This window comes from Acinonyx jubatus, chromosome C2 (assembly GCF_027475565.1).
Source record: "Acinonyx jubatus isolate Ajub_Pintada_27869175 chromosome C2, VMU_Ajub_asm_v1.0, whole genome shotgun sequence".
NCBI classification, from domain to species: Eukaryota; Metazoa; Chordata; class Mammalia; order Carnivora; family Felidae; genus Acinonyx; species Acinonyx jubatus.
In genome coordinates, this window is record NC_069384.1 from 28,318,328 (window position 1) to 28,338,880 (window position 20,553).

General features: G+C 38.1%; 1 long non-coding RNA gene across 1 annotated transcript in view; it reads left to right on the top strand.

The window, feature by feature from the left end:
- The window catches only part of LOC106974554 (uncharacterized), a 54,555-nt gene extending 35,626 nt beyond the window's left edge, over positions 1 to 18,929 (top strand). Inside the window, exons 2-3 of the long non-coding RNA XR_008297586.1 lie at positions 12,102 to 12,187; positions 15,280 to 18,929. This is a non-coding gene — a long non-coding RNA (uncharacterized LOC106974554). The remainder of the gene's footprint in view (positions 1 to 12,101; positions 12,188 to 15,279) is intronic.
- Positions 18,930 to 20,553: the final 1,624 nt, after the last annotated feature.

Consider the following 20,553-nt stretch of genomic DNA (forward strand, 5'->3'; position numbering starts at 1 on the left):
AGGGAAAGAGAACTGTGCGCAGGAGGTAGAAAAGTGAGGAGGACTGTAGAGTTCCCAAATTCTTTCAGCTTGGGCAAAGTGAGAGTAAATTGCTCTTGGCAGACTGATTTCCACTGCCATAATGAATAGTTACTTGTCATTTTAATCAAGTAAAAGGAAAAGGTGGCCTTCTGAGGATCAAAGTTATGTTTGGTTTAGGAACCTAGAAAAAGATTCTACCAAAATTTCAGAATCAACACAAAATGGAGAGACCCAAGGCAGAAAAAGTATCCTAAAATGCACCAAGACTAGCCTATAATATAAGCTAATAGACTGTGAGTTATAACTGATTTATTTCCTTTACAAGGTGAATAAATATGAACAAGACTTTCCCCTACATGATATGATTTAAAGAACAATTTCAGAAAGCTCCTCTGCCCTGACCTTACTGGTGTCCAAAATTCTCATCATTGTAGAAGAACCATCCATGCATTTAAGGTAGGAAGTTGCTCATTTCAGGGGAAGACACTGAAGATATTCTTGAGCCATTGAGGCACAATAGAGAGCCAGGAAAGATAAGGTCAGACCTCATGTAGAATTACAGAAATGTTTATGAGTATCAGAAGCCTATTTTCTGAATTTCCAATTAGAGCACGGTTTAGTTAGAGGATAGCTAGTCAGACCAGGGCTTTATGAGGTGTAACTCAGAGCTTCTCAAATGTTCATGTCCTTACAAAACTCTGAGGATACTATTAAAAATCAGGTTGTGATTCAGCAGGTTTGAGATGGGATAGGTGTGAGATGGGACCCATCTCAGCAAGAGTTGTATTTTAACAAGTTCCAGGTAATGTTATGCTTCAAACACTAGTTGAAAACCAAACTCCCAGAAGTGAGGAATAAGGAGACCAGAAGTTCACAAATGAATTACCACTATGCCCACCCCCAGGGCCCTAAAAGAATGAGACACAGGGTAGGTAATTTGAGGTGTGGGGGTGAGGGTGGGGGAGTGGGTAGAAAGATTTATTTGCCTTCATATTACCTTCACATAAAGGATGCCTCTGAATGCCATTCATCTAATTTATTTCTACAAACATTGCCAACAGGTTATGTAGGGCCTAACTTGTCATCATATACTCTTAGAAATCCTCACTTTTCTGAAAGTAGAGTCTAAAGGCACAAATAACCCTGCCATGCATGACCAGTTTGTAAACAAAATGCCTCAAGATTATTTCAAAAGGACCTGCAGCCAGATTTACAAAGCCACAAACTGTAGAAAATAAAAATGAGGAGAAACTACTTATAAAAGTAAGGTAGAAAACTGGAGATGATTCCCCGGAATGCCCATCTCAAAAACCACCTCATTCTGCACCACTCATTTGCATGTTTTCAGTTGAACTTGCTCTTATTTTTTGAACAATCTAAACAATGTTTCACATTTTCCACCTCACGTAGACACATCCTGATTATAAATAGAGAAAAAAAGTGCATCTGGTTGACTATAATCTAAAGCATAGAGCTGAAGTACAGATACCAGATATAGGTGACAGAAGACTTTAAGGCACAATTAAAAGATTGGGTCTGGCTGTATTTATCATTGTCCTTTCTTGCGTAAAAATAGTCTTTCATTTTTAATGAACAATTAAAATTTTACTAAACATTGGCACTTTGGATAGCAACAATGCTAACAAATGGAAATTTCATCTGGCCTGAATTCAGCCTATAAAAACCTCTGATTTGTTGGTTAAGAGTAACAGTTACTTTACCTGGGTCAGTTTATTTAGTGATTTTATATTTTAATTATATTAAAAATATGTGACCACATAATATTGCCTGGCTTTGAAAATTAAGCCTGTGGCTCTATACCTTCTGTGTAGCAATTTTCTGAACTTGTGCCACAAAACAGGCAGGCATAGTATAAGAAGATGATTAAAACGGTTTTATCAGGGGTAACAAAGAAATCTCCATCATTCATACAGCCTAGGGAATTCTATGAAAAAAATTTTTTACATATAGTTTATTGTCAAATTGGTTTCCATACAACACACAGTGCTCATCCCAAAAGGTGCCCTCCTCAATGCCCATCACCCACTTTCCCCTCTCCCCCACCCGCCACCAACCCTCAGTGTGTTCTCAGTATTTAAAAGTCTCTTATGGTTTGCCTCCCTCCTTCTCTAACTTTTTTTTTTCCTTCCCCTCCCCCATGGTCTTCTACCAAGTTTCTCAGGATTCACATAAGAGTGACAACATATGGTATCTGTCTTTCTCTGTATGGCTTATTTCACTTAGCACAATACTCTCCAGTTCCATCCACGTTGCTACAAAAGGCCATATTTCATTCTTTCTCATTGCCATGTAGTATTCCATTGTGTATATAAACCACAATTTCTTTATCCATTCATCAGTTGATGGACATTTAGGCTCTTTCCATAATTTGGCTATTGTTGAAAGTGCTGCTATAAACATTGGGATACAATTGCCCCTATGCATCAGCACTCCTGTATCCCTTGGGTAAATTCCTAGCAGTGTTATTGCTGGGTCATAGGGTAGGTCTATTTTTAATTTTTTGAGGAACCTCCACACTGTTTTCCAGAGCGACTGTACCCATTTGCATTCCCACCAACAGCGCAAGAGGGTGCCTGTTTCTCCACATCCTTTCCAGCATCTGTAGTCTCCTGAGTTGTTCATTTTAGCCACTCTGACAGGTGTGAGGTGGTATCTGAGTGTGGTTTTGATTTGTATTTCCTTGATGAGGAGTGACGTTCAGCATCTTTTCGTGTGCCTGTTGGCCATCTGGATGTCTTCTTTAGAAAAGTGTCTATTCATGTTTTCTGCCCATTTCTTCACTGGATTATTTGTTTTTTCGGGTGTGGTGTTTGGTGAGTTCTTTATATATTTTGGATACTAGCCCTTTATCCGATATGTCATTTGCAAATATCTTTTCCCATTCCATCAGTTGCCTTTTAGTTTTGTTGATTGTTTCCTTTGCGGTGCAGAAGCTTTTTATCTTGATGAGGTTCCAATAGTTCATTTTTGCTTTTAATTCCCTTGGTTTTGGAGATGTGTTGAGCAAGAAATTGCTGCGGCTGAGGTCAGAGATGTTTTTTCCTGCTTTCTCCTCTAGGGTTTTGATGGTTTCCTGTCTCACATTCAGGTCCTTCATCCTTTTTCAGTTTATTTTTGTGAATGGTGTAAGAAAGTGGTCTAGTTTCATTCTTCTACATGTTGCTGTTCAGTTCTCTCAGCACCATTTGTCAAAGAGACTGTCTTTTTTCCATTGGATATTCTTTCCTGCTGTGTCAAAGATTAGTTGACCATATGTTTTTGGGTCCAATTCTGGAGTCTCTATTCTATTCCATTGGTCTATGTGTCTGTTTTTGTGCCAATACCATAATGTCTTGGTGATTACAGCTTTGTAGTAGACAGGGTAGGGAATTCTAAAGCATCAACAATTTATCTGGCTTATATGTTACAAAAACTAAAAAGTATGTATTTTGAAACCAATCACCAAATCCAACTATAATGCAAAAAGTTGCACTGCAAGTTTGATTGGTACAATTCATGCTGAATGAAAAAAATAGGGCAAGCTCTTGGAAAAGCTGGCATCCAATAAGTTTGACAATAAAAGTCTCATCCAAAGCAGTTAAAAAAAGGTATTTTGAAAAACATACTGCTTTACAAGAAAGTTACTATCTTTGCTGTGCAAACATTTTTTTTTTAATTTGTCAGGATGAACAACGTAAGGCATTGACTTTTGCAAGAAAAAAGTTAACAGCTGCTTTAGTCATGTATACATAACTTTGATTACAGTGTTCTTGGGATTCTTTCACCATCCCTATCATTGGTCCAGAAGGACTGCTCTTTTTTTTTAATGTTTATTTATTTTTGAGAGAGAGGAGAGAGAGAGAGAGAGACAGAGAGAGAGAGAGAGAGAGAGACAGAGAGCACAAGCCAGGAAGGGGCAGAGAAAGAGGGAGACACAAAAATCTGAAACAGGGTCCAGGCTCAGAGCTGTCAGCGCAGAGCCCATCGTGAGGCTCAAACCCACAAACTGTGAGATCATGACCTGAGCCCAAGTCAGATCCTTAACTGACTGAGCCACCCAGGAGTCTCTGAAGAACTGCTCTTAAGAGCTGAGTTCAGACAGGGCTCAAAGGGCTGGTCCTAGTCAAAAAAGAAGGTTTGTTCAGGAACCTGTAACTCCTCTCCACCTTTTCCCTTCTCTTCTGTCTTGCTAGACTTTGGCGTATGTCTGGTGTAGGCAATCTGTTTTTCTTTATTTCTTACACAAAGTCAAAGGTTTGTTACGGGAAAGGAAAAGTTATTACTGACAACATCTGCATAATAAGCTAGTTAACAGAAGAATCTCCTAAAACCAAATTAATACTTGGCAAATCTATCACATTTTCTTCAGGGATCATTATGCGTATTGCATAACACTTGAGTGTAATTCATGTTTTATGTATTATTAGTAAATTAATATTCCTAGAAAATCTTTTTTTAAAGAAGTGTCTCCCCAAAACCCAGTTAAAACAAGTTTTCAATACAAACACAAAAAGTCAATATACAAGATGAGAATAATTTCTCATTCATAAAATAGAAAAAAATGTGATAACAGAAAAAAAGATTTAGGTAAGATGAGTTCTTTCTACCCTTCCTCCCCTTTCTTTCTCCATTGTTTTGGAAATCCTTAAAGTATCAAAAATATGCAAAAAGAAAAAAAAGGACAGCCAAATGAATATGAAAATAGTCAAAAGAAGTTGAATTTGAGATGAAATGGTCATTGAGGAAATGGATCAATAGTAGAAATAGTTTTAGGTGATTAGACTTTAGATATCATCCTGGATTCTAATGGTCAGGGCTTCTTTTGCCTTAGTATCACTTGCCAACTTATTTGATAGGCAGATGCCATCCCTGACACAGACCTCTGAATCAGAGTCTTTGGAAGTTGGGTCTTTTTTTTTTAACGGCCACATTTTTTTTTTCTTTTTTGCCTCTTCAACTTTCTTTATTTTGAGAGATTGAGTGTGATTAGGGGAGGAGCAGAGAGAGATAGAGAGAATCCCAAGCAGGCTCCGTGTTGTCAGTGTGGAGCCCAATGTGGGGCTCGACCCCACAATGATGAGATCATGATCTGAGCTGAAATCAAGAGTTGAATGCTTAACCAACTGAGCCGCCCAAGCGCCCCTAGAAATTGAACCTATAATCAGTGTTGTAAACAAGCCCCTCTGAAACTCTTGTGTATGTCATAGTTTGAAAAACTCTACATGATTGGAATCAACTGGCCTTGTGTGCTCGATGGTGAGTGACAGTGTCGAAGGCTAATGGTTGTCTTTTCCTTGCATTATAAATGTGCAAAAATGTCATGTTGCTTCTACAAAGTGAGGTTGACCTATTCTCAATTTATCTGCCCCTGAAAACTCTTCATGAACTAGGAAGGTGAAACTCTGTTCTCACCAAAAAGTTATCAGTTTCCTGAATTTGTCCCCAATTTTGTATGGTATTTCTTAAATCGACTATCAGGTATCAAGTCTCTAAAAAGTCAACACAAAATACGTTGAAAAACAAAGCTAAGTTTATTAACTTACTAGAGTAAGGGAGAATACTGCCTAATTGAATCTTAATAGTGTCTCAAGAAGGCAAATGTCATTTATAGGACGTTTATAGGGTCTGGGGTCTGGATTAAGTAGGCCTTAGGGTGGATAGTTCAAGGTGGGGAGGTGATTGGACTTGGGCAACGTATGTGACGTAACAGTTTAGTAGTGGTGGACTTAAGAGGACATGGCCTTAAAATGAATCTTGATAAAGTAAGCTGAAGTTTGATAAGTGAATTTTTTGCTCAGAGGAGCAATCCATTGTCTTGATAAGTGAGCAAAATAATTACCCAGACAAGTTGGCTTGTAGGAATTTTCCTAAAGCAAACAGCTAAGTTATCTTTCAGTTTATAACCCTATCTTCTAAGGCAAGAATTACCTGCTACAGGTAGTTGAGTCGTGTTAATGCAGATAACTTTAGTTCTCTTTAATAATTGCTATTTGTAGATAGAGACGGTCTTGTTTCTCAAGCCAGTGAGGATCAAAGAGGTCTCTTCTGAAACATCTTTACTCTAAATTCTTAGAGAACTTCATTCAACAAATGTTAATTGAATATTCAGGAAAAGATGGAAAGGGTGAGGTGCAGATACTGCTATTGTCCTCCCTCCACACACACACCAACTGCCCATCATAAACATTAATAATCAATCACAACATTCCATTCATCTTGAACTTGACCTCATGATCTTGTTCAAAGTAGCATTTAAGGCAATCATTTTCAATTCATCAGAGTAGTCACTCAGATTGCAACCTAATGGACTGTGTTAAGCATTTGGGGAATATGAAAGTGAATCAGGCAGGCATTGTGTTTTCAAGGAGTTTGGAATTAAGAAATCATAGCATACCCTAACAACATCGCCATGTGTCCAGTTAGAGGCAAAGTGCCCATGAATGTGGGTAGTATACAGTAAGTCCAGATAGAGAACTGATGGCCATTGTTAAGTGATCTTTAAGGTGAAAATAAGAATGTGTGGCACTTACATGATAGCAAATGAGGAGTAATTGAATCAGGAAAAGCTGGGAATGATGGAATCACAACTGTGTTTCAAGAAGATTATTAAACTGGAAATAGACAAGAGATTTTATAAATGCAGAGAACAGGTATGAGGCTATTGAAAGAATCTTGAAATAACATAAATATAAGAATAGAGCAGATCAGTTATAGGTACATGGAAAGGAAAGGGTGGGTGAGAAGAACATGTTGGAGAGATTGAACTGACAAGTGTTGACTGCAGTGGTTAATTATAGAGAAGCAATCAAAGGAAAGAAATGACTTTTAAAAATACAAATTTCGTGTTTTGAGCACCAACAAAAATGTAGTTGTTAAATTTTGAACAACAATGAAAGGAAACAGTTTCAATCAAAATTCAGTATTTATAAGGAGAAGGAGGTAAGAGAGAAGTTTGAGAGCGATTTGAACATTGCAGTGGATATTTTCTTATCTATTTGCTTAATTGTTCTTCCTTTGAGAAATTGCTTGTACTCTTCTCCATGTGACTTGTTAAAAGTTTATTTATTTAAGAGAAAGAGACAGAGAGTACGTGCATGCACAAGTTGGAGAGGAACAGAGAGATAGAGAGAGAGAGACTCCCAAATAGGCTCTGCACTATCAGCACAGAGCCCTCTGTAGGGCTGGAGCTCAGGAACTGTGACTCAGGACCTGAGCCAAAACCAAGAGCCAGGTGCTCAACTGACTGATCACCCACGTTTCTCTCTTCATGTGACTTTTCTGGAATACAGAAGTACAGACTCTGTCTCTCTTCACCACAGGGTTGTTGCATATCCCACACTGGACCAGTTGTTGGCACTCGATTGGGAATTCTATCCCTAAGGTGGAACACTCAGGAATGAAAGATGGTAGGATCTCTAAAGAAACTTTCTTTGTGTTGAATTGAATTCCCTAAGGTATCCTAGTTCTTATCCTTCTGGAGAGCTGATGGTTTAGTTCTTCTTTTGAGGCTATGAGCTATTCAATGAGAGCCGAAACCAACACAATTCCTTGTCCCTGTGTGAGGCAATACTGAGATCCAGCAAATATTACTTAGCTTCATGTTCCAGGATATACGTGTTCCTGGAAGATAAGATTGTAAACCAATTAAAATCAGGACCAGTAGCTTACTCATCAAAACTCATTTCAAGGCCCTTGCTTCACTGTGCTCATTTAACCTAAAACTATTATATCATAAATTCTGCCCAGATAGTTTCCTGACTTGCTGACTTACTTTACAATCGTTATATCCAGACCCTAGAGCCCTATAAATGTTGGCTTTGTTTAGTGTGGTAGGTCTAATACACCTGGGTCAGCAGGTTTTTCTTATGGTCTTTTGGCGAGCCAAAAGTCAGTATTAGTAAACAACCAATAAATTCTTTTTTGTTCTTGATAAGTCAGATAAAATTAAATTATGTTACCTGCAAGTAAATATTGCTAATTATATCATGCATTATCATGCCTGCTCATAGAATGTCATTTTGTGTACAGTTGTCCCATAAATTTAGACTGTCAATTTCTGAAAGGCAAAAGAAAATTGTCCTATTGAGGGATAATGTTAAACCATCTAAAATATAAAGAAACAGGGGTGCCTGGGTGGCTCCATCAGGTAAGCGTCCAACTTTGGCTCCCATCATGATCTCACAGTTTGTGAGTTTGAGCCCCACGTCAGGCTCTGGCTGACAGCTCATAGCTTGGATCCTGCTTCAGATTCTGTGTCTGCCTCTCTCTCTTCCCCTCCCCCATTCGTGCTTTGTCTCTCTGTCTCTCAAAAATGAATAAACATTTAAAAAATATTTTAAAATGTACATAAAAAGAAAAGCTTACTACTTTGTGCCATGACCCGTCTCTCAGTTACTAGCATATTGCCTTAATGAAAGTAGATCCCCAATATCTATTGTTTGACAATGGCGGTATCTATTGTGCTAATTACCTACAGTCCATAACTTTTAGATAAGATACTACAGTAGACATTGTTGGAACGTCACCCATTTCCTCGTGGATTCTCTTTTCATTTCAGTGGAAGGCAGCCCCTGATTCCTACAACACAGCAGTAGCACGGTTATCTCAGGGCTGCCCTAGGGAAGTTGTTGCAGAGGCAGCCCTTAACTAATAACTGATGAGCATGAGGGGTAATTTGCCAAGGTCGTTCTGAGTTTCTCAGGGGGATAAATTTTGGTCATCCAGTGTGGTGACTGGCTTAAATAACACACCCTTTATGGATTGTTTTCCCTCTACCACCTCTCCACTCTCCAGTTGTACGGGGTGAGTTATACACAAACATGACATTCTTCAAACATGCACAATAACTGCCATGACTCAACAACTTTTTGTTTGCAAGTAATGGAAATTGATTTTGTCTAAAGTATGTGCATAAGAGGGATTTATTTATGGTTACTGGTGCTTACTCCCTGGATGGCCAGGAGATCAAGCACACCTAAGATTGCTTCAGGGTCTGCTTCTGGAGAGAACTCAACTAATACATGGAATTCTTAGGAAAGCATGTTATCTTTATCATTTTGTGGCAAAATAGTTCCTAGAATTGTACCAGAGATAATTTCTGGTCAAAAGTCAGTTAGATTGCACACTCCCTGACAAGAATGATGTCTGATTTGTCTTTATCTGTTGGCTAGCACAGTGGATATCACAGAGTGGATAATGAATAAACATCTGCTGAATGAATCTCCATGGTCTAAGTAGCCTGTCCACTGGAACTGATAATTCCAGGGGTATGGCAATTACAGCAGACTAGAACTGAACCATGTTGAGGGATGAAAGAGGCATTTATTTGTTTTAGCAAGTCCATACCTCAAAACCAGGACTGATTCTTAGGCAACACGTACTTAGATGGTTGGACCAATTGTCCATGGTTGTCCATCCTAACACCTGCTTTGCCTGTTGTGATTGGTATGGGCCCAAACTCTCCCACTTATTAAATAGTTTCTTATTATCCATGTTCATAACCATTTTTATCAACTACTTTATTTCAGATGTGCTTAAATCTTGCTCTTGAAATCTGGAGAGAAAGCTTTCATATTCTTGCATATACATTGTTTTATATCTCTTCTCACTATTTCCTTAGCACTTCAGAGAGAGAGAAAGAGGACGTCTTGGCCAAAGTCATTGCCTATTTCTAAAGCAATGCACCTGATCGTGCATCCATGCACATATTTGTTTTCCTCTTTCGGAATTATATTTCTTTTCATTGATTGCATTGGCCTAGTGCCAGTCTCCTCTGTGCCATGTTAGACAGCATAAATATTAGTTTTGGTTGATACCATAGAATATTACTTATGATAACCTGGGCAGTTTTAACTCAGTGCTTAAAACCAATCATCAGAAAATAATGTTGTAGTATCTAATTAGGTAAAGCACTGTAAAAGGGACAAAGGGGATATACAAGAATTTCAACAATGATATTTGCCTTCTAAATATCTGATTCTAATCCAGGTGTGGTACATAGTATTTATATAGCCCCAGGCAATTAATTTAACCCTTGTGTCTCCTTTACTTATATGTCAAATGAGGCTAATAGCTACTGTGCAGGTTTGTTGTAAAATTTTGAACACATAAATACTCCTTAACACATAGTAGGCACTCAAAAATGCAACTAACTGTATCAGTCTAATGTCTAATGTCTAATGTCATCAGTCTAATTGCAAAGTTGAGATGTAAAACACATGTAACAGTCTAAAATATCACATGATAGATATAAAAAAGCAAGTACATTTTTCACCTGTACAGAATCTATAGTACTGTGAATTGGGGGGAAACAGCCATTCTGGGCTGGAGAAATCTAGGGAAGCCTTTAGGAGTAAGTGAAATTAGAATTGAGTATTGGAGAAGGGGTAGACTTTGAAAAAACATGCTCCCTGTCTTAAGAGGAGACAGTATAAGGTGTGTGAAAGTCCCTGGGCAAGCTGCCTTAACCACACTGTATTAGGCTTCCGGGCTCAGAGGCTGTGGACAGGGGTAGAATGAGCCTAAGAGTTGTCTCTTTGATCATGAAGAGATCAGATTAAGCAAGTCAAAATTTGGCTATAACCACATGTAATTACTGCAGAAAAACAAAACTGTAATAGGCTAAATTTTGCGAGGAAACAGATAGTGTAGGGGCAGAGGCTGAGAACTTTGCCGACGAGGTCCTAGCTTATTCAAAGATTAGATGAATACACTCAGTATCTACTTTTTGAGAATCAACATATCTCTTTTTCTTTTCATTCTCCCTAGGATAAACATATCCATAGTGGTCAAAATGAATGCTAAAAGTAACTTGCTTTCTTATTTTCAATTTTATTTTAAAATAAGTTATGAAATCTTATCTATTTCACAAATGAAGATTCACTTTCTAACTCTTTTGCCCATGTCATGCAGGACTTTCAAGTTTTTCCTGCCTTGATTGTATTTATGGGCAAGAATAGTATTATAAATGATAACTTCATGGAATAGCAAATAGAAAAAAATATTTCGTAATTTACATTTTTCATTTGTCTTAAAATTGACCAGATTTTTAAGAAAACATATTTGTATAGGGTCTACCTAAAAGAAACCTTTAGAAATGAGACTAATGTAAAAGAAAAAATACGCTCTAGACTTATTCTTAAAATCATCATGTGCTATGTAGAGATGAAGGTGTTAACTTCGGTCCTCAGGTCCATTTTTATGTCACCGATGCGTCCACTGAATTATAGGTGTGAGAGCCATTATCTCTCAGGAGCACCTTGAAAAAGAGATGTCTAATCTCAATAATGTGACTTTCCGCATTAAATAAATCCACCATGTTCAGTAGTTCTTCTTTCTTAAGGGAAAAAATGTCTTATCCTTCTTTCCATTCACCTCTTCTAATCTTAAAAGAAAAGAACATCAAAGAAATTTGAATTTTTACTAACCAGAATTGATTTGTTTCTTTCTACTTGGTATTCTTTATCATACGGTGCGTATGGGCGTCGTGTGCACGCACGCGTGCGCGTCTGTGTGTGTGTGTGTGTGTTATGTAATGGATGAATAAACTCAGGAGATTCCATTTGCTCACTAAATGTTTATCATAGAAACTATTGTCCTTCATTTTGACTTTTCTCTGTATTTCTTATACTAAAGTATATGATTGCGAAAAAAAAGCAATTAGCCTAATAAGCCTAGTTTAATGAACACACCTCTGGGGTAAATCTTGGGCAATGCCAAAGAAAGTATTTAACAAGGATTTTCGAATGGCTCAGGAGGCTCTCACTTCTGCTTTGCAGATGAGATGCATTTGAGGAACATCCTGCAAGAGCTTTAGTTTCTTTTAAAAAATTCTGCTCTACACACTAGTAGACTAGTTCTACGCTAATAATAATGTGTGGCTTGGCATTTGCCAGAAAGTTTCTGACCAAAATCTATTCAATTTTGGCATCAATGTTGTGTCTTCTCCCTTATAATTGCATGAGATAACGGTTGATGGATTATATTGAATGAACACTTGAGCAATAGAAAGTAAAGAGAAAATTCCTTTTTCTGTAAATTTAACTTTAGATGACTTCTTTCTCTCTCTTTACCCAAAGCAGGATATCCATCCCTCCCGAGCCTCATACTCCCTCAACCTCAAAGAAACTGGAATAAATATTGATAGAAAAAGAACAAAAGAACAAAGGTAAAATTACTTGTTAGCATTAGTGCCCCCAACCGGTGTCTTGGTTTACTGAGTGACAATAAGTTTGTATTTTTATTTTACTTATTTCTATTTTGACTATTATGGAGAGGCATGCAATCCACAAACATATAGATATAACAGTAACTTTAGACACAAGTCTTAAATGAATGGCATGTACCTTACTTCATATTTTAATTTAGATATGAAATTATTTAGCTTGAGAAATCCAGAGACGAGGTTCCCTTGAGTCAGAATTTTAGAGCTAGAAGAGATTATCAAGATTACTTAGTCCAGTTCTCTGTATCAAAAAAAGGACTACAGAGATAACTGGCAGTTGGTTCTAATTAAGGGTAGAGACAAGACTAGAGTCCATATCTTCAGTAGACTATAAAATGATCTTTCTTTCCCTTTAATCTCTGTCCAAATAATGTCCTCTTATAACACTTTGTTGTAAACACAGCATTACAAAATCTTAAATATTTAACACTGCACGCTTTGACCAACTGGCATGATCACCCTTGTCTGTGTGCCCCTCTGGTATTTACTGGCTGAATGTCAGCTCTGCTTGGAAACTATTAATGAAGATTTCTTCGTGTTTCCTGACACACTGTGCTTGTATTAATACAGCTAAGAATTGCGCCTCTCTTAGTTACAGTGCTGCATTATTATGCCAGGTTTCACGTGGGGTGAGGTCTGACCTCAAATGCCTCTCTGGCTTAGACAAGTCAGTCTAGCTCTCTCTGGATATTTTCTTTTTTCTTACCTAATGGACGTGAGTGGCACCTGGCACTATATTATTACTTCATCCTATTTAGACCCACAGGCTATTTCAGCTTATAAAGGTCATGTCTATTTTAGCTACTTTCAGCTAATTCATAGCCATCAGAAAATGATTTAGAGAGCAGATTCACTGAAGACTATCTATACCATGGCCACACTTTCAGTTGATTCAGTCAAATTGGTAAAAATCAGTCCAGATAGTTGTTTTCCTTTTTAAAAATTAAACAACAGATTAATTTATCGTGTTACCTTTTAGTAATTGTGCTGGATTGTTAGTGAAAAGCATCAATATTGTATAAGGGTCTAACATAGGTGGAATGCCACCAGAATTTTGACTGCTTGATCAAAAATATCCACTGGTAAAACTCCTCCTTGGGAATGACCCCTAGCGGTTTTACAGTCACCTGCTGATAATTTGATTTAAATCACATTGCCTCAATCTGTTGGTGAGTACCATATGCCATTTGGGATAGGATGAAGAGATGTATTTTGGTGAGACATATTGTGTCTATTTCCTTCTCCAACCTAGCAAGTTTGTCAATGTAATAGAAAAAGATGATTTTTTATAGCTTCTTAGAACTTGGTGTTTGAAAGCTTTTCTTAATTGGGTTCAATAATTTTTAACAGAAGCCACATGGTCGACAGAAAACTGTCGTGACTAACTTGAGCATGATAGAAAGTAAGGTTCTTTTAAATAATTAATAGCTGCTAAAAGGTCCCATGCATTATGGAGAGAGGAGGGAGAAGACTAGATTTAATCAGAAGATTCAGGAAGGAGGTTTGATGAGAGAGATTAATCAAACCAGAGCATGGTCATATAAGGGACAGGATCAGATGATTCACTCACAAAAATGAGTAAGAGCAAAGGAAGCAGAGGATGGGGGGGGAGGGTGACATGATGGAGAAGGTCGCAGATGTGGTGGTAGTCAAATGTCAAACCTCATTAAAGAAGTTGTCCACAACATCGCTAATGAGCTGGAAAAAATGTGTGACAAACGTGGTTAGAGGCTTTTTTGCACAAATTCAAACTCAGGCCAGGTTGCTCAATGGGTCTTCAGAGAAATGACAAACTCTGGAGTGAATCCTAGCCAAGGAGAGCTGTGTTAGCAGACTTTCCCTAACCACATAACTTTGGCAATTGAGACAAAGATAAAGATACCTTACCTCCTTGAGGTAATACTGAATTGGCTTCACCTATATGTTGCCACTTACAATTGCTACAGAAGGTATCAGGGTTAGAGAAACTAAAATGAGAACAACAACAAACAAGGCAACACAGTTTTTCTAAAATGTCAGGATCAAGCAAGGCCAGGGGCCAGGTATCAGTGAGCAGAAGAAGGATTTGATGGAAATCTGTGTTCCTCTGCCAAAGGAGTTAACTACACTGAGCCACCTAAGCCATCTGTATATGCAGAATGACCTTGGCAGAAGTGGAACACATTATTTGTTTCCATGGAAGGTTGTTTTTTTTTTTCTTTTTCTTTTTTTTTTTTAAATTTTTTTCTAAGTCAGGCTACATGGTCTAGTGCAGAGGTGTCCTCACTTTTCCTGCCAGGAACTCCTGGGCATCTGATGAAATGTTGTGAATTTCTTTCAAGTTTTTGATCTAAGTTTGTCCTCCATGTCTGCTTTAAAATTAATGGATTAAAAAAGTCATCAGACCTCACCTCATTTTTTTTTCCTTTTCTTCCTCCAATTATAAGAAGAAGGAATGATCTTCTGCAGTCATCTATTGATTATGTCACTCTCTTTAAATAACTTTAAAAGAACTCCTAGTTTTGATTTGCATCAAAATAAAATGTTCTGACTCTCTTCCTTTGTCCATCCTGTACCTTACTGTTCTTTTGTTTCACACACTGTTCTCTCCTCCCTTCTGCAGCCAGACATAAACTCTTTGCCATCTAGCTTCACTTATTATTTTCTTCCCTTAAGATTTGCTATTATTCTCACTTAAAGTGGCATGTGCACCACTTTCCATTAAACCAGGTCACGTATTTCTGTCCAAACTCTAATTTTTACACTGTTATTGCAGCTGTCTCCTGTTGTATGTATATACCTATTTCTATACTCTTAAAACCTCACATGCATTTATATTGTTCTTTTCTCCACCAATAGTTTGCAATTTCCTTAAGGACAGGAGCCCCATACCCTTCTTTTTTGTCATTATCTTAGTGTAAGGCTTCTCAATGTCAATTGATTATTGGTCCTATTTATGTACCAGTAATACAATGCTCCTTTGCTCTCCATGCAAGCAGGGGCAGACTGTATTGCTCTGTTCTCAGATTAATCGTTTTGCTTTTCCTTTTTTTCAGGTTTCTATATCAAGTCTTAAAATGTTTCCCTTGAAATAATAACAAGAGCACTTGTATGAGCACACTGTAGATGAATCCAATGTGCCAGGTCATGCTTTGGAAGGCTGAGTGTGAGACCAGTAAGAAACCCATAACTCTCTGTTCTACCCAGTGGTTACCTGACTCTGTGTTTATGTGCATAATGATAGGTTCTTACATTCTCATCAGTAGCCAGCATGCCTGTTATTCTGTTTATACTTAGAGTGATACCAGAAGTATCACTTTTCTGTTGATTAATTTATATTGTCTAATTCTGTAGCATGTTGCTATGCTCCCTGTCCCTCTTAATTACTTATTGTGACAATTAACCGACTAAAAACAGTTTCTCTCGCAAAGATTTCCAGAGGGAAAAACAAAAACATAAAAAACATTGTAAATGATGCCATTTTCTGCCTAAGCCTCTCTTGAGTCCCAGCCATGATCATGTTACTTGTTACAACAGATCTGCTGGCAAACAAACTCTGAGGGCAACGCATTGAGACACTGCAGACCTTTAAATGTGAAGAATTTAGTCCTAAACATGTGTTTGTGGGCATGTGCAATATTCACTCCTTTTAGAATGTCTCAGACTGACCCCAAACAACCTTTTTATGGAATCCTACCCTCAAGGACTAGTATTAGTTATATAATTGCCCTACTATTACCCTGTCTCTCAGGGTGTAAGTCTGCCTTTGAGACCATTGTAGTAACTTAAAATATTTGTTAACCAGCAAGTAGACAGACTTAGGATAAGCTCCTATTCTAGGAGGCCATAAATTTTCCATTGTACCCGTAATGTCCAATTTAACCCCTCAATATTTCTCTCAACAACTTTTTTTCCTATCAAATCTCAATAGCAAAAGCAAAACAAAACAAACAATAATTGAGAGAAAGAATTGAGATAGTCTAACGAGAATACTTCTCTGAAGTTTTATTACAATTCTAGCTAGGAAAAAAATGTATATATATGGATATGTGGTGCTGTTAGGATCTCTGTGGCATGTGAATTAGAGAGCACTTATAAGAGAGCTTTGTGAGGTGTACCTGGGGAGGAACATTTGGATTAAATAATAAAGAAAGATAACACATTGATCCAAGCTATTATTTGTATTTTTAATTTGCACATTATGTAAAACTGCTCCCCTCAGATTTTGGAGAAGCTTGTTAACAATTCCCCACAGGACTGCTGGGTTAACTCCTCTGGGGTTGTATTTAGAGAATCCACCTTCTTAACAGGCTATTGTAAGTGTGGCTCTGGTTCAGGGAAGTTTGAGGACCACTATATATGCTAAAATAGTGAATAGAAATATTCATTGAGTGCTATGTGCTGTACTGGATGCTGAAACGCAAGAATAAATTAATCAGACTCACTTTGAGAATTCCCAAAGGCAAGTTATAACACCAAAGAAAGTGAACACAGTTTTGTATCCCTATAGAATTTATTCAAACTGTACCACTTGAGAACTGAGGTTTTAAGTAGGTTAGTTTTAGCTACTTTAAGTGGAAATGGATTTTCTTATCAATTAAATTAATCTGAATAATTTATTTAAAAGGTTCTAAAATCTGAATAATTTATTTAAATAAATTTATTTAAAAGGTTTACTAACAATTACAGTAAGAAAGTTTTGAAAAGTTGTCTGCCTAAGCCAGTCTAAGATGTTTTGGTAGGCAAAGTTGTGTCTTTGGGGCCCCGTATTTTCCTTTCTTTGTCTCTAGCATCTCCCCAATGTTTCTTCAAGGCTCCCGTGACCTCCTGGCCCTTCCTTTGCTCTCCTGTCAAAATTGCTCAAATGATATGGGTATAATGAGAGTGCTAAGATGGTAGTCAAGAGAAATGGGTTTGCACTGTGCCTCTGATACTAAATAAATTATATGGCTTTGAGCAAGTTCCTTGAACTCTCTTTGAGTTTCCTTACCTGAAAAAAAATAAAGGGTAGAGTTTTAGGAGCCGTGATATGTTGTCCAGTCCTCTTTCTATGATTCATTGAGTTGTCTGTGCATTGCACTTTAAGATGAGGATGGAGGTCTTCGTTTGGCAGGAGGAGAGATTGCATGAAGAGGAGTCACGGATGTATTGCTTATGAATTTTGAGCAGGGATCTCAGCAGGGTTCTTTAGAGCTAGTGAGGAGTCAGAGCACTGGGTCTGAGTAAGCTTAGCTCTACCTCTGACTTGGTGTGTGAAATATGAACATATCCCCTGGCTTCCCTGGGATTTATTTTTCTCACTTTGGGGTGGAGACAGCAATCACAACCTTTCTCGTGGTGTCATTGACATTACCGAGGGGATGAGAAGATGTTTGTAAGGAACATGGTGGGCATTCCATAAATATGTCTCTATTCACTGTGAAGGTGCAGTTTATTCAATGCCTCGCTTTACCTTCCCAAAGTTGGTTTATTTAACAAGCACACAGAGAACTCCTAATATTCTAGGAACTAATCTAAGAGTTTGATTTTAACAGTAACTCTATTAATCCTCATAACAAGACTGCAAGGAGCTATTATGATCCCATTAGACAGTTAAGGAATCTAAGACTCATAATCTGCCCACAGTCACCCTCATAGCAAGCAAGTCTGGGTCCACAGCCTGTGCTTTCAATCATTGTTCTCCCAGCTTAGAAGGTCAGAAAACAAGAAATGGAATGGAATGCGGGCAAGTCAACTGTGTTATTTGTCAAAGGCTGCATAAATTTGGTGTATCAGAAAGATATCATAGTAATTTAGAAAACGTCTAAAATTGTAAATGTTAACCTACAAATAGTCCAACCACCAGGTGTTGCTTTTGAAGAGACATTAGTCCCTTAGGAATATTTACACAGCATCTTAAATATGTATAGCAACCCTTCGCAGTAAAACCAAAGGGGGAGGACATTCAGAATCTTGAGATAGGAGTTGCAACATTTCTTAAACACTCTCTTTCCTGCATGGCTTCCCATCTCACTTCTTCTAGGAGTGGTGCTCACAAAGGTCTCCCCTGCTGGTCTTCTAACTCCTAAAAATCTTCCCCAGCTCAACAGAAACAACAGCCTACCTGCAGCCCCAGGTGCCTTGCCTTCTCTCTCTTTATTATTTATATCATTATGCATTATCTTATTTTCTTAAATCCCTTTTAAGAGACTTAAGGAATACTCTAAGAGAGTACAAATGTAGCATGCTGCAAGGATAGGTCTTGTTATAGAAGTAATCACTAAGGCCTGTTGCTTACCTGGTTTCCCTTAGTCTTGTGCATGGAATCTTGACTGTGATGGTCAGGTTTTCTTTTAGCTGGAGATTTTACTGGGGCTTCTGGGTGGCTCTGTCTGTTAAGCGTCCACATCCTGATTTTGGCTCAGGTCATGATCTCACGGTTCGTGAGTTTGAGCCCCATGGCAGGCTCTGAGTTGACAGCCTGGAGCCTGCTTGAGACTTTTTCCCTCTTCCTCTGTCTCTGCCCGTCCCCGACTTGCTCTCAAAAATAAATACAAATTTAAACTGGAGATTTTAGAAAACATGAAAATGATTTGCTAAGAATAACTATGGATATGAACTACTGTATCTACCATTTAAGATATGATAAAACCCAGCACAATTATTCACAATAAACCGAATGATCATTATTTCTAATATGAATTTCCAGTCTTGTCTTGGGAGCAAATGGCCCTATTTAGCCAATGAGAACTGAGAGAAAAATTCTGCTCAGCATTGGTTTCAAGTGTTAATTTTTTTTTTTTTTTTTTTTTTTTACTGCTCAAATTCTGCCAAACTTCTTGGGTAACATGAGATTCTGCCCTGAGATGTTGCTTCCTTATTTCGGGTTCCTTTTGCGACAAGCAGGGCAACGCTTGGCCTCTGCTTATGTAATTCTTCAGAGGGAACTTTTAGTACAAACTTTATATCATTCATATTTCTAATGGGGTTCACTCCCAGCAACATGCTCTGCCAAATGCCTGCTATTAATTATTTATTGCCCGGGGTACGATTTCCCTTGATTGAAACATGGCCCTGAAGCTTTCTGTTTCCATAGGAGTCCTCCATCTTCTTGCTCAGCAGCCTTTATGTTTTTCATTCTTCAAACTTTGACTGAGTACCACTTACGCGAGACACCTCTGGGCACTGAGATTACCAACACAAATAAAATAACAACCTTTGTGTTCTGGAAGCTCACCCTTCACAGTGGGACAGCTGTATAGATGGATACCTATGATATTATTTGATAAGTGCCTTGATAGAGCTATCCGGGTACCATGGCGACCTAAAAGAAAGATATCAATTGCATGCTAGCAAGGTGGACAGGGAGGGCTTCACCAAGAACTTGACCTCTACGTCAAATTTTGAAAGGGGGTTGAAATTAGGTAATGAGTGATGTTGGAGAGGCCAGAGCACTCCAGAAGGAGAAGCAGGATGTGCAAAAACATGAAAAAGTCAGAGAGTTGGTGCATTCATGAAATTAAAACGTATTTTCTATGACTGGGAATAAAGTGTGCAGGAGAGATGGCAACACGAGGATGGCAGAGGCTATCGGGGCTAGGTCGTGAGGTGTCTTGGACTTTACGCTAAGGTCTGTGACTTTGTCCTGAAGACACTAACCTTGATTATATTTCAGGCCTATTTCAGAATTGAAGGAGACAGAGCACCTCTCGTAAGAAAAATGAACATCCACATAGAAAAACTCAAATTCATGCAGATTTCAGAAAGTTTTCAAGTCTCCAGATTAAAATCCGGTGCTTTAGATGAAGAAGAAGCATGGACTTAAATTGGAGAGAGGTATGTCCATATCTCTCAGCAGAGGAAGGAGTTTGCTGTAGAGAGCGGTGTATACAGGATACTTGGGGTACAGACACTCAGTTAAGAGATAGGTGCAGAGAGCCTGGTGAATAATTATGGAGGCATACACTAAAACACTGGTCTTTGACATTGAGCAGAAGTGATCATGGCCTTGGATTTGAGGCCTATTATGAATATAGTATTGTTAGAAAGTATTAATTAATGGGGTGTAGTGGAGACTGAAGTGGCCCAGAAAAGAAGAGGTGTAGAATTAACGGACTTCAAAGCTCTACAAGAAGTCTTTTCAGTGTAGCCCAGGCTGAAGCTTTAGGTAGGTCAGAAGCTCAGAATTTCACTAGTCTGAATTTTGCCCTTTTGTATTTTATTTAGATTTCTGTCCTTGCTAAATTTAAGGAATGGATCCCATCGGATCCCATTTCTCCTTCCTTCCTTCCTTCCTTCCTTCCTTCCTTCCTTCCTTCCTTCCTTCCTTCCTTCCTTATCTGTTTTAGTCT